The following is a 13648-nucleotide window of genomic DNA, read 5'->3' as shown; positions in this document are numbered from 1 at the left end:
AGACACTGCTACGTGCAAGCACTGATAGGGTATTTTCCAATGATGACAGCCGGTTTCAGTCATGTGCATTATGACATCAATGGTCCACTTCCATCTCCAACAGCCAATGTTACATACTTATGATGATAGATTGCTACACCTACTGGCTGGAAGCTGCACTGGTGGACAACATTACAGCAGAAACTCTGGCTTTCGTTTTCATGTCAGGCTGGATGTTGCACTCTGGCTGTCCGTTACATGTCACAACAGACAGAGGATGACAGTTTGAAATTGCCCTGTTAAGTCAGCTCATAAAGTTTTGTGGCATAACTCACCTCAAAGTGGTGAGCTACCACCCAGCCAGTAATGGGATTACCGAGAGACTGCACTGCTCACTTAAGGCAGCATTAATGTGCTATAGAATTGAGTGGGAAAAGGTCCTAACCACGGCACTACTCGGCCTCAGAAACACTTTCAAACCAAATCTAGATATTCTTCAGCAGAACTACTGTACAGCAAGAAGCTCATAGGAGAATTTGTGGAAACAAACACTGTCACAACCAAAGGAGGATCAGCCAGAATTCCTACGCTGACTGCTAGAGGACATGGCCTGAATACCCCCACACCAGCCTAGCAGACATGGTACCACTACCACCTTCGTGCAGCAAGCTTTGAAAACCAGGAAGGCATCAAACTGTCATTTTAGCTGCCATACACAGGAGCCTACTGTGTAGTCACAAGGGCAGAAAAGCAACTGACATTTCAACTAAAAGAATGCGACCACTGTTTCTATAGGTGGGATTAAACCGGCTTATGTTTTCCGAGAAGCAACAGTGCCAGAGCTTCCAAGACTATAGCCTCACTCAACAGCTGCCTCATTACTGATTCCACAGCCACTGTGCAGGTTACAAAATCAGACCTGCCAATGTGTTAGTCACCACATACGCATTCCAGTCCCCTATTTGGATGAATGCTCCACTTCCACCATATTTCATGTGTGTAATTAGTTGGTGCATAGTTATGGAGTAACGGATTTTTGTTCTCTGCATTTTATGTGATTTTGAATTGCAAGCTCTGAACAAGCAATGTACTTTTTGTGGTCTCCTGTGGCTGCAGTCAATAAAGCTACCATTAATTGTTTGAAGGAGTTTTTGTGTAGTTTGGTTCCGTTGTATCAAGTACATGCAGATTCTAATAGTTGATCAATAGTCTGAATGGCTTGTACCAACACTGTGTCATAAGATTTGAAGGGTTTGCAGTGAAAAATGTGGTCACTGGCTTTGGTTCATTTTAGGTGATTTACTGCTGTGTACTAAATGTAGCTAACATTTTGAAACTGTTTTTAAAGTTGGAAGGAAAGCCACATCTCACTACACTGTCTGACGGCACGATGTGCAAGCAGCCTGCAACACAGTCAGGAACAGTTCATGCAAGTAGGTGGACATTTCTCTAATTTGTGATCAGGATTTATTGTTGTACTTACTGCTAATAAGGGGAAAGGTGAAACATGTCTCGTATTTAGGACAAAGTTTGACAAAAGTTTCTATGCGATACTTCCCAGTCATCATTCACTAAATGAATATGATTTGTATTACATAATATTTTAGAGTTGACTAATAGGTCTGGGCTAATTCAAAACATTGGTACAAATTAAATTTTAATGCATTGTCCTGTCTTCATTTAAAGTAATACTTATGTGGTACATTAAGGTTGAAAACATGAATGAAAGTTCCAGCAGTGATACAAGCACTAAAACTCCTCAGAGTGTCCCTTAACAGCTGTTTCTCTTTGAAATGAAGCTGATTTATAAGCTCACAGTCCCAGAAAAGAAAAATTAGGAGAAAAACAATTGCTGCAAGGAAAAACCCAATATTTACAAAACAAAATAGATTCACTGTCTGAAACTAACAGCAGCAGCAGTTTACAGCTTCCATAAGAACACAATGGAGATTTGTCACAACTTGTTTCATTAGCATTCTCATTTATAAAAGTGTTCATTTATTCAGTAGATTAGTTTCATTTGCTGAGAATGTCTATTTTGAGCTGCAATGTTAAGTAGCTATTGTTACGCATTTACTCATTTTCTATATGGCATCATGCACAATGCTTAACTTCATTCAAATCAAAGGAGCACGCTCTTTATTCTGTGCCCATATTACTCCAATCCAACTTACACAGGAAGAGTGAATAGGAATTTGTGCTCTGTTTTAATAGCCTACCATACCACTGGATCAATCACCACTGTAGCTTATATTGGCCTTCAGTACTGTGAAACATAGAAGTTACTGGCCCAACCACAACCAAGTTGTTCATCATATTTAAGATTACAAACCCACTGAGTAATTTGTGATTCACAAATGACCTTTTGCCAGAAGAATAATCTATCAGTGGAGGCGAGCCAGAAATAATATAAAAGCCCATCAGATGGAAAGGAGAGGTGTGACAAAAACCGGCAACCAAACCCCTACTGGTTTGATGATTGCATAATGGTGCAAAACCTGGGAGTAACTAGTATGGCACCTGACAATGTTACAAAGAAATTGTTACCAAAGGACACTTGACACTGGTAAATCACAGGAATTTTAACTTTTGTCACCCTGTTATTTTTGTCCCAAGGGGGAAAAAAAAACATTTAGACTTCATCTCTCCCATGTGATGCTGATGCCTAGAGCCATAAATAGTTACCATCAAGACAGTTACTCTTCAGAACCTCTGGTTCTGTTTGTGTGTGTGTGTGGGGGGGGGGGGGCAGCAGTATGTGCTGTAATTTGGCAAATTTTTTGCTTGTGTTGTGGGACTGACATCTTCGCAGTGCAAGGGCTGGCCCCAACACAAATGCCATTGGAAGGTTGTGATGAGAGGAGAGAAGGCTGGGCACGGAGTAAGTTGCAGTGAGCTGTCAGAAACACATGTGACCAGCAGCAGTGATAGGTATGACATGGTGTACATATGTTAAAATGATATGATAAGGAATTAGCTGTCAGATGGTATGACCAGTGTTTCAGAAGCATTTCATATAGCAGAAATCCGATTGTGTTTTGGTGACTGGATATACTGATACTAATGCTTTAAAGTTCTGATATTGCACAACTGAGGTGTGCAGCTGGCCATACAGTGGAAACAGTACATGTGAGTTTGTTGGTGAAACTTATTGTTGCTTACCATATCACTTTCCAAAATATGCTTCAGCATGCAGTTACTCAAAAAGTTGTGTGCCAATGTGACCACAGTAACAATGCTGTGTCTACGAACTATTCTTAGCAACCACCTTCACACGCACATTCTGCTGCATTAAAAAGGTTTTGTTTCAGACAGTCTTACATGCACAGTTTTTCTCATAGACCACGGCTCTGATGTTAGCAAACTGCCTGTCAGCTTCATATGAGACAATAAGCAGGATGTTGAAACCTGGTTGAAAGCAGTAAACAACTCTGCAATTAATATTTACGACCAAAACGTTTTCACTTTAGACATTTGTCTCTTCAGTCCTTTCACTTGATCATATACAGGGTGGTCCATTGATTATGACTGGGCCAAATATCTCATGAAAGAAGTGTCAAACAAAAAAACTACAAAGAACAAAACTTGTCTAGCTTGAAGGGGGAAACCATATCGTGCTATGGTTAGCCCACTAGATGGCACATCAATTGGAACTCATCACTGAGTTCCTTGAACCACTCGGTCACACTCCTAGCCATGACATGGTGCATTATGTTGTTGAAAAATGTCACTGATGTCAGGAAACACGATCATCATAGAGGGGTGTACATAGTTGACAACCAGTGTACAATACTCCTTGGCCATCATGGTGCCTTGCACAAGCTCCACTGGACCCATGGATGCCCATGTGAATGTTCCCCAGAGCATAATAGAATTGCCGCGAGTTTGTGACTGCACCCGCAGTACAGGTGTCAAGGAGCTAGTCCCCGCAAGACGAAAAATTCGTGCCCTTCCATCGACGTGATGAAGAAGGTATCAGGATTCATCAGACCATGCAACACTCTGCCACTGTGCCAACATCCAGTGCCAATGATCACATGCCCATTTCAGTCATATTTGCAGATGTGATGGTGTTAACATTGGCACACACATGGGTTGTCGACTGCAGAGGCCCATTTTTAGGACTGTTCAATGTGCTGTGTGTCAGCCACCAGCCTGCACAGCCTACAACATCTGACATCCATAATGAGGGGTGGCTCCTCAACCCCATGATGTCTGGAAGTGGTTTCAACTTGTTTTCATCAAGTGTTGAAGACACTCACCACAGCACTCCTCTAACACCTGACACATTGTGCAATTTCTGAAATGCTCATGCCAAGCCTCTGGGCATCACTATCTAACCTCAGTCAAACTCAGATAGATCGCGTGGTTTCCCCATTCTGCACAAGAACAGCACTCTCACTGACACTACATGCATGTATCTGACCAGCAGTCATTCCTCACCAGGTGATGCTGCTATTGCCTGGATGGGTTTGTATCGATAGTAGGTCGATGGTCATGAAGTTCTGGCTGCTCAGTGTAAATGTCTAAGCTTACTGTATGACACTTACCACCTACACAACATACCACCTGCATCACCATTTGCCTTTACTGCCATCTATTGCAGAATGATAGGGGTAAGACTGTAGGCTTAATGTTTATTTTTATATTAATTTTTGTGGCTGTCAAACTATCAGGCTCAAGTGTGAGAGCTTTACATAGAGAACATGCTTTGCTACTAAAGAAACATGACCATGTTCCCTATTACAAAAACATGTGTCTTACACTTTCCAAATACTGAAGTTATTCTGTTAAAAATTGGAAAAATCTCAGTTTGAAATAATAACAGTACAATTTTCAGGCAGATTAAAACTGTGTGCTGTGAAAGGCAAAGGTCCCGAGTTCGAGTCTTGGTCCGGCACACAGTTTTAATCTGCCAGGAAGTTTCATATCAGCGCACACTCCACTGCAGAGTGAAAATCTCATTCCGAATAACAGTACAAGTCAAATTACTTAGTTTTATTGTCCTTTTTGAGTGTAAGATTATTTTCTAACAATGTCTAAGCTTATCCAGTCTCATATTAACATTTATGTTTGTTTCACATTCACACTAAAATAAGCACTTCTATGGTCATTGTCCTCTCCCATCCAGTCCCTACTCTGTTCCCATTTCAGCACTACACAGCCTCATTCCTCCATTGCACGCAGTCTTTTTACTTCTCTCCTTTTCCACTATCTCCTCTCCCTCCCCACCTCTCTGCTCCCTCCGTCTAACCTCCTGACTGCACATAGCTGCCCTACACTCTTTCCACCTCGTCCCTCCGCCCTCCCTAACAGCATGTCACTGTCCGCCATGCCTCCCCCATTAACCCTCCCCCTCTGTGCCCCAGCCTCTCCTTAACCCAACCAATTCGCACTCCCAGTCCCCACACTGCTGCTCACGGTGTGGCCTCAGTTGCCTGAGACTGCACTCATGTGTATGTGAGTTGCATTTGCACGAGTTTGTATGTGTGTGTTTGGCGTCTACATCTGACGAAGTCCTTAGTAGTAGAAAGCTATATTTCTGACACTCTTTCTGCTTTTACAATATTTTTACATTCCATCCTGGATTTTCCATTGTTTGATCATTGCTATGTTGCATTTTCACATTAATTAAACAGATAACCACTGATCACAGACACCTTCACATTTAATTCTACTTTCAATATGTTCCTCCTTGACAGTTCGTGATTAACTAACACAACACTGCTAGAGCCATAATTCTCATAATTAGTCCCATGCACCTTTCCATGAAAAACCCAAAAACCTACATCTATGTCTACATCTAGATAGATACTCCACAAGCCACCATAAGGTGCATGGGGTACCCTGTACCACCACTGGTCGTGTCCTTTTCTATTCCACTCACAAATGGAGCAAGGAAAAAACAACTGTCTGTATGAGCCCTAATGTGCTGTAGCTTATCTTCATGGTCCTTATGTGCAACATATGTTGGTGGCAGTAGAGTCGTTTGGTAGTCAGATTCAAATGCCAGTTCTCTAAATTTTCTCAACAGTGTTTCTCAAAAATCATGTCGTCTTCCCTTCAGGGACTCCCATCAGAGTTCCACAACACTGACATGTAGTCCAAACCTACCAGTAACAAATCTAGCAGCCTGCCTCTGAATTGTTCAATGTCTTCCTTCAATCCAACCTGGTACGGTTCCCAAACACTTTAGCAGTACTCAAGACTAGGATGCACCAGTGTCCTATATGCCATTCCTTTACCAGCAAACCACTCTTTCCTAAAATTCTCCCAATAAACTGAAGCTGACCATTCACCTTCCCCACCACTGTTCTCACATGCTCGATCCATTTCATATCGCTTTGCAGTCTCTAGCCCAGATATTTAAATGACTTGGCTGTGTCCAGCAGGACATTATTAATGATTTACCCAAACAATACAGGTTTGTTCTTCCTACTCTTCCACATAAACTTACATTTTTCCACATTTATTGCTAGCTGGCGTTCACTACCCACCCTGTCCACCAAATCATTTATGTGTACAGAGAACAACAGCAGTCCTATCACACCTCCCTGGGGCACTCCTGATGATACCCTGGTCTTTGACAAACACCCACCATTGCGAAAAAGGGCAAGCTGACTTTTTCGTGAGTTGTGCTTTCTAAAACCATGCTGATTCACGCAGATAAATATCTCAGTTTCAAAAAAGTTTATTATATTTGAACTGAGAATATGTTCAAGGATTCTGAAGCAAACTAAATTTAGGGATATTGGTCTGTAATTTTGCAGGTCCATTATTTTACCTTCCTCTGCTAACAAGTTATGTGCCCAAAACAGTAAATATGTGCAGAACTATGTATGTTTTGTGGGAAGGAAGATAAATAACTGAACAAGCACTTTAGGGTATGTGTCCATGTTGTGAGTGATGCTCGTTTCAATTCGTGTTTTCTCAAAGTCTTCACTGTTTGAACTCGTGGTTTACAAACGAAATCAGTTACTGATTTAGTGCCTATAAATCTGGGTTTCCTTAAAGGTCCTCAAATGATAGTTTGACCAAAACCTCTACTCCAGTGGTAGACAGACTGACAAATAAGGATGATTACAACACATGGAAGTTTGCAAGAAACTCATTTTAATGTGAGAAAAATTATGGGATTATGCCATTGTTGCAAATAATGCTACAAATGCAGGGAAGGATGATGCTTGACACTTCTTATTTTACATGTGGATAAAAGTCTATGTGCACCTGTGTAAAACTCAACAGAGGCAAAGGAAGCTTGAGATCTCGTGGAAATTCTGCTTGTCAGTAAGAATAAAACCATATGTATGAATCTCTGGGAAGCTCTGTTGGATACCACATTTTACAAATTTGTAGGATATGTTCAGTATTACATTACTCATATCCTGGATGTACCCAACAAACAGCAGAACAAGAGGAAACCAGTTATTGGCAGACTAATTGTACTCATTAAGCTTAGTGGTTTACCAAACGTTTGTCTGCCTTGCCTTGCCTTGCCTGTACAACAACAAAAATTTCATGTCAGAAAACATCAAAGCAAAGTTGCTAAAGGTAAGTGTGAAAGAATGCCTCAAGTTGGACAAAGATGGAAGTGGTAGTGCTTCGTTCACAAAGCTCTGTGAGAAATTGCAGCAGGGTTTCTCCAAAGACATGCGAGAAAACAGGAAAATAAAATCTTTCAATTGTTGAAAGTACGGACACGTCAGGTCCTACTGTCCCCATAAGCAAGAATCATCAAAGAAGGATTCCAACGCAGCAGACAAATCATTTTTTGTGCACTTGGTTCATGGGTTTCACACAGAATGAGTGGGTCAGAATGGGTTACTGACGTCAAGAAAAATGGCTTCAGGATTTTGTTCCAGAAAACCATAAACAAAATATTGTGATGTGGGCTAGTAATGTCGAATTAGTAAGTGAAGGGACTATCTTGGGTCCATTGCTTTTTCTTGTGCACATTAATGACCTCTCATCTGTTACATTGCTAGATGCTAAGTTTGTTTTGTTTGCAGATGATACAAACATTGCAATAAGTAGCAAGTCAAGTAAAGGTTTATAAATAGCTGCTAATCAAATTTTCACAGACATTAACAAATGGTTAAAGGATAATTCACTGTCTTTAAACTTTAAAAAGACCTACTATATACAGTTCAGAACCTGTAAGAGATTTCCCTCCAACATTTGTATAATATATTGAAGACACACAGATTAAAGAGGTTAATAGTGTTAAATTTCTGGGATTATGACTCAATAATAAATTCAGTTGGGAAGAGCATACTTTTGTGTTAGCAGAAAAGCCAGCAGCGTGTTACGAGTGGAGGCCGAAATGCACGTGTTTTAGCTCAAGCAGGCTAGCGTGAGGAGGGAAGAACTATACTAACATGAGGTAATATTATCTGTTCAGAATACATTCTTGAAGTAATTATAGTAACTGAATATGGCGCCTTGCTAGGTCGTAGCAAATGACGTAGCTGAAGGCTATGCTAAACTGTCGTCTCTCCAAATGAGAGCGTATGTAGACAGTGAACCATCACTAGCAAATTAGTCTGTACAACTGGGCGAGTGCTAGGGAGTCTCTCTAGACTAGACCTGCCGCATGGAGGCGCTCGGTCTGCAATCATTGATAGTGGCGACACGCGGGTCCGACGTATATAAATGGACCGCGGCCGATTTTAGGCTACTACCTAACAAGTGTGGTAGCTTATACCAAGCAAAAGTTTTTAGGGTGCAAAAGCATGTGATAAGAATCATTTGTGGGGAAAATTCAAGAACATCTTATAGAAACCTGTTTAAGGAACTTTTTATTCTAACCACTGCTTCTCGGTATATTTATTGCTTGATGAAATTTGTTGAAAGTAATACATCTCTATTTCCAACCAATGGCTCCTTACATAGTATCAATACTAGGAATAAGAACAATTTACATAAAGACCCAAAATCACTTACCTTGCTCCAAAAAGGGGTCCAATATTCAGGAAAACACATTTTCAATAAATTGCCAGCATCCATTAAAAGCTTGGTTTCAGATAAAGCACGGTTTAAACAGGGTTTGAAAGTCTTATTGATAGGCAACTCCTCCTACTCCATAGGTGAATATCTTAACAGAGACAGTTAAGCCAGTTTAACTAAAAATGTTGGTTAGATTTCAGTTTTGACAATAGTTGGTCACAACAGTCAAGAGAAGGTATTTTGTGTATGATAAATTTATTAATAGTGCATAACAGTGTTTCATTCTGACAGCATGTTAATTCTGTAAATATTAGCTGTTCCAGTTTACTGCATTGTATTAACCTATTTCGACTCTCCCCTGACATATGATCCGGATAGTAAGTATTATATCCAAATGTATAATGTTATACTTCCTCATTTTTTGGGTCTATGGAATGAAAACTGAATCTAATCTAATCTAATCTAAGTGATGGCTGCAGCCACGACCAGCCTCTGCGATTATGGCCTTATCGCTGTACCGTTTCATGAGGTGAGTTTTGACAGCTCTGATGTCAGGCTTGTAATCGCTTTTTATTTGACCTACGAGGTCATTCAACAAGAACTGCCCATCTTCCCTGTCTTAAGCAAAGTTGTTGTTGTTGTGGTCTTCAGTCCTGAGACTCATTTGATGCAGCTCTCCATGCTACTCTGTCCTGTGCAAGCTTCTTCATCTCCCAGTACCTACTGCAGCCTACATCCTTCTGATTCTGCTTAGCGTATTCATCTCTTGGTCTCCCTCTACGATTTTTACCCTCCATGCAGCCCTCCAGTACTAAATTGGTGATCCCTTGATGCCTAAGAACATGTCCTACCAACTGATCCCTTCTTCTAGCTAAGTTGTGCCACAAACTCCTCTTCTCCCCAATTCTATTCAATACCTCCTCATTAGTTATGTGATCTACCCATCTAATCTTCAGCATTCTTCTGTAGCACCATATTTCAAAAGCTTCTATTCTCTTCTTGTCCAAACTATTTATCATCCACATTTCACTTCCATACATGGCTACACTCCATACAGATACTTTCAAAAACGACTTCCTGACACTTAAATCAATACTCGATGTTAACAAATTTCTCTTCTTCAGAAATGCTTTCCTTGCCATTGCCAGTCTACATTTTATATCCTCTCTACTTCAACCATCATCAGTTATTTTGCTTCCCAGATAGCAAAACTCCTTTACTACTTTAAGTGTTTCATTTCCTAATCTAATTCCCTCAGCATCACCCGACTTAATTAGACTGCATTCCATTATCCTTGTTTTGCTCATGTTGATGTTTATCTTATATCCTCCTTTCAAGACGCTGTCCATTTCATTCAACTGCTCTTCCAAGTCCTCTACTGTCTCTGACAGAATTACAATGTCATCGGTGAACCTCAAAGTTTTTATTTCTTCTTCATGGATTTTGATACCTACTTCAAACTTTTATTTTGTTTCCTTCAGTGCTTGCTCAATAGACAGATTGAATAGCATCCGGGAGAGACTAGAAACCTGTGTCACTCCCTTCCCAACCACTGCTTCCCTTTCATGTTCCTCAACTCTTATAACTGCCATTTGGTTTCTGTACAAATTGTAAATAGCCTTTCGCTTCCTGTATTTTACACCTGCCACCTTCAGAATTTGAGAGAGAGTATTCCAGTCAACATTATCAAAAGCTTCCTCTAAGTCTACAAATGCTAGAAACGTAGGTCTGCCTTTCCTGAATCTTTCTTCTAAAATAAGTCGTAGGGTCAGTATTGCCTCACATGTTCCAACATTTCTACGGAATCCAAACTGATCTTCCCCGAGGTCGGCTTCTACAAATTTATCCATTCGTCAGTAAAGAATTCGTGTTAGTATTTTGCAGCTGTGACTTATTAAACTGATAGTTCGGTAATTTTCACATCTGTCAATGCCTGCTTTTGTTTGGGATTGGAATTATATTGTTCTTGAAGTCTGAAGGTATTTCGCCTGTCTCATACATCTTGCTTACCAGATGGTAGAGTTTTGTCAGGACTGGCTCTCCCAAGGCTATCAGTAGTTCTAATGGAATGTTGTCTACTCCCGGGGCCTTGTTTCGACTCAGGTCTCTCAGTGCTCTGTCAAACTCTTCACGCAGTATCATATCTCCCATTTCATCTTCATCTACATCCTCTTCTATTTCCATAATATTGTCCTCAAGAACATTGCCCCTGTATAGACCCTCTATATGCTTCTTCCACATTTCTGCTTTCCATTCTATGCTTAGAACTGGGTTTCCATCTGATCTCTTGATATTCAGGCAAGTGGTTCTCTTTTCTCCAAAGGTGTCTAATTTTCCTTTAGGCAGTATCTATCTTACTCCTCGTGAGATAAGCCTCTACATCCTTACATTTGTCCTCTAGCCATCCCTGCTTAGCAGCTTTGGACTTCCTGTCGATCTCATTTTTGAGATTATTTTATTCCTTTTTGCCTGCTTCACTTACTTCATTTTTGTATTTTCTCCTTTCATCAATTAAATTCAGTATCTCTTCTGTCACCCAAGGATTTCTACTAGCCCTTGTCTTTTTACCTACTTGATCATCTGCTGCCTTCACTATTTCATTCCTCAAAGCTACACATTCTTCTTCTACTGTATTTCTTTCCCCCATTCCTGTCAGTTGTTCCCTTATGCTCTCCCTGAAACTCTGTACAACCTCTGGTTCTTTCAGTTTATCCAGGTCCCATCTCCTTAAATTCCCACCTTTTTGCAGTTTCTTCAGTTTTAATCTACAGTTCATCTCTGTCTTACAATTATATAATCTATCTGAAACCTTCTAGTATCTCCAGGGTTCTTCCGTGTATACAACAATGTATGTATAAATGTATTCCATGCATTCTGCAATGTTTGCTGTCTCTGAATAATTTCTTTTCAGTCTAATGCTGTACAACGTTTTGTGACATGCAGAGTGGTATGTGGAATCAGCAGCGACTAGGTCATCAAATCGACGATTTGCCACTTCAAAAATCGTTTCCTTTGCGCCCAATGTTTGCACTTTGTACATGCTATTCCTTCATAATTGAGCAGTTTCTTTTGGTGATTGATACATTCCTCTATCATATTGTCCCCAGAGAAGAAGCAAAGATTTGGAGGTCCATGAATCCCCCTAATAATCTGGAAGTGGTGGCTCAGGAACTGTATCAACACAACGGCAATAGTTGCTGCACTACTTTGAACTGTGTATCTCCTCCTGCACATGAACTATATCTAACACTTGTAAAAATTGTTGATTCTTCTTAAGGCCACACATCAAACTCACTTCAATTAATGAAAGCACACCACGTTTTTCAGTTTTTTTACTTTCCTGTCCTCAAGTGCTCTTTGACACATAAAACAAACACCTGATGCAATAGACATTTTACGTAACACGCTGAAAAATGTTGTTGAAATGTGTGTGAAAACTTATGGGACTTAACTGCTAAGGTCATCAGTCCCTAAGCTTATACACTACTAAACATAAATTATCCTAAGGACAAACACACACACCCATGCCCGAGGGAGGACTCGAACCTCCGCCGGGACCAGCCGCACAGTCTGTGACTGCAGCCACTTAGACCGGTAACACGCTGAGAAACTCACGGAGCAGAGAACTGAATGATACTGTGAAGTTAACTGGGCGAGGGAATGGCCAACAGAACTTTAATAAGTAACTTATTGTTGCAATAAATAGGGCAGCATTACAACAACATAAAGAAGTGATGAGTTACTTTGTTTGTCCATTTTTAGGTAGGTGCACTAGAATTTTCAATTGTTATAATACAAGTAATTCGTGTAAACGTACAACCCAACCTTTAAACACGATGCTATGCATTTTGCTTTCGTTGAATGCGCGCAATTTGTTATTAGACGTCTTTAGGCCCATTTTTTCCATAAATTCAGCTTTCTGACATTCTGTTTTTGTACGATTTCAAGAGAACTACTGGGCCTGGAGACTTCACTTTGTGCTTAAATTAAAGCTAATAAAATTTACTACAACTTCACTTACACTGACGGAAAAGAATCACAACACCAAGAACGAGTTGCGTGACATAAACTGAATTTGGTAGCATGTTTCTACATGTGGAAGATGTATTCATATTTCGCGCCAGTCGCATAAGAGTGGCGCTAGTGGCCGCCACTATAACGAATCAAATCAGGTTTGCTTTAAACACGGTCGCGAGCGTTAATTACCTATGACATTGGACGTGATGACCTAATGTTAGCTAACAATGCCTTTATCAACACCTCATTCCGTCACTCAGTTTGAATGCGGTCGTGTAACAGGGCTATGAGAAGCTGATTTTCTGCGAAACTGCAGAAAGACTTTGCAGGAATGTTGCCCATGTAAATGACTACTGGCAGTGGTGGTCGCGAGAATTCAAGGTCGCAAGAAGACAGGGCTCAAGACGGCCATGTGGCGCGACTGCCAGTGAAGACAATCGTGTCCGGCATATGGCTCTGAAGCATCGTACAGTTCGTACTGCATCTGCAGTTGCTATGCAGTGAGCGATTTGCAGGGGGGGGAGGGGATTTCCCCACCTCTGCATCAGACCATCCCCTCCTCTGGTTTTAGTTTATGCATCCCAACCTGGGATGTTTATTTCCACGCACTGGAGTAAAACTTTACATGTAATTTAAATCTGTGGAGCCGAACACTGAAAGTTTTTAATACAGTCTTACTATTAATACTATTAATATGTTTGCTTAT

This window comes from Schistocerca cancellata, chromosome 6 (genome assembly GCF_023864275.1).
Source record: "Schistocerca cancellata isolate TAMUIC-IGC-003103 chromosome 6, iqSchCanc2.1, whole genome shotgun sequence".
In the NCBI taxonomy this organism is placed as follows: Eukaryota; Metazoa; Arthropoda; class Insecta; order Orthoptera; family Acrididae; genus Schistocerca; species Schistocerca cancellata.
This window is presented reverse-complemented; position numbering follows the sequence as displayed.